The sequence below is a fragment of the Ovis canadensis genome, chromosome 22 (genome assembly GCF_042477335.2).
Source record: "Ovis canadensis isolate MfBH-ARS-UI-01 breed Bighorn chromosome 22, ARS-UI_OviCan_v2, whole genome shotgun sequence".
NCBI lineage: Eukaryota > Metazoa > Chordata > Mammalia > Artiodactyla > Bovidae > Ovis > Ovis canadensis.
In genome coordinates this window covers 39,272,315-39,274,444 of record NC_091266.1, presented here as the reverse complement: position 1 = coordinate 39,274,444, position 2,130 = coordinate 39,272,315, and positions in this window count along the sequence as shown.

Below are 2,130 nucleotides of genomic sequence, written 5' to 3'. Positions count from 1 at the left end.
TGCTTGTGTTTATTGAGGTTTTTTTAAAAATAACTAAAACTCTTTAAGGGATAAGACATCCAAAACAAAGTTAAACTGTGCCATCAAATAAATATTTTATAAACATCTTTACCTTCCCTGGTTATACCAGATGCCTTTATTTGACAGTGGACAAAGTAACAGCTATGGAGTTCACTGCCTCATAAATGTCTCTTGCACAAATTACTTACTATTTTTGTTCTTGTCCCGTGTTAATATCTGTGTTGGGGATCTCCAAGACCACTCTCAAGTTTAATAGTTCACAAGAAGGACTCATGGGACCCAAAAAGTTATTATGCTCTTGGTTATAGCTTATTACTCTGAAAAGATATAGATTAAAATGAGCAACAGGAAAAGATGTACAGGGTAGAGTCTAGGAGAAACCAGGCACAAGCTTCCATTTGTCCTCTTCCGTTGGAGATGCAAGGAGAGTGTTTAATTTTCCCAAAATGATATGTGAAGTGTTGCCAACCAGGGAAGCTCATCTGAGCCCTAGAGTCCAGAGTTTTTACTGGAATTCAGTCACATAGGCATGCAGCCTTGATACCCCAGCACCCTCCCAGTAGACAACCTGATATGGCGTGTCCCAGGTATATAAAAATAGGCATTCACCATAAATCACATTGTCAGCAAAAACTATCTAGTGTGACCAAGTTCTCAGGCATACTAAGGTTATTTCAAGGGCTCAGAAATTATATTTATAGTAACATGGGAAGACACTTATTTTTTTAAAGCAGAGTATTATATGTAATTAATTAAAAGTCCATCTTGTCAAAGCTATGGTTTTTCCAGTAGTCACATATGAATGAGAGAGTTGGACTGTAAAGAAGTCTAAGTGCCAAAGAATTGATACTTTCGAACTGTGGTATTGGAGAAGATTCCCAAGACTGCAAGGAGATCCAACCAGTACATCCTAAAGGAAATCAACCCTGAAGATTCACTGGAAGGGCTGATGCTGAGTCTGAAGCCCCAATTCTTTGGCCACCTGTTGCAAAGAGCCGACTCATTGGAAAAGACTTTGATGCTGGGAAAAATTGAAGGCAGAAGAAGAAGGGGACAACAGGGGACAAAATGGTTGGATGGCATCACCGACTCCATGGACGTGAGTTTGAGCAAGGTCCGGGAGGTGAAGGACAGAAGCCTGACATGCTACAGTTCATGGGGTCGCACTGAGTCGGACACAACAGAGCGACTGAACAACAACATTAAATGTAATTATTTGATAAATATTTCTGTAATAAGTCAAAAGAATATCACTTATGTGGACAACAAAATTAAAATTAGAGGAAAGTGGTCTGCCTGTAAGGAACTTGCAGCCTGTGGATTACTCACATCTCAGAATCTTACCAAAGGCAGACACTAGTAAATACTATGAGAGTCACAAAGAGTTCCACCCTTTCTTTTTTCCCTCCCTCTTGAACTTGACCTCCAGGCATTGCAAAGAATGAATTTTATCTGGTTATTTTTATTTGACTTCTTGTTACTACCAGACAGTAAACTAAGTAAGAACACTGATTTAAAAATCAGTTTAAAAAAACTGGTTTAAAAATCGATACTTCCAAAGGCAATGTGACCTTGGGCTATAGCAGTAGAAACACAGTTTTAGATCAAGGGAGTTAAAATTTCTAATCTTCAATGCATCTTTTATTCAGTTCTGTGTAGTATACCTTAGATATATTGACAGATAGGAAGGCAGTGGGATAGAGAACACCCAGAAGGAGAGACTCAGAAAACAGGAGCAAGCATTGACCAATTGCTTCTATCTTGGAGAAGCAAAAAACTTAGCAGTGAGAGGGCATATATGGTAACTGTCTTCAAATAAGGTCAAAGGGGGTCAAAGACTTAGATGAGGAAAAAGCTCGAGCAAAAACAAGACAAATGCCCTGTCTTGTTGCCTTGAGTTAGCCTTACTGTATCAAGAGGAATTTTTGCTAGGAACAAAAGCAGAAACAAAACTAAATCCTCAAATCTGCACATATGAGACTCCATGAAGCACAGATTCCAGACTCTAGATTCAATGGCTAGGGAAAAGATTTGTTTGGCACAGCTGTTAGGTTCTCTGTTTTTGCTTAAGCCCTTTCTAAGCAAAGATATCCAGGGGGCTAATTTGTG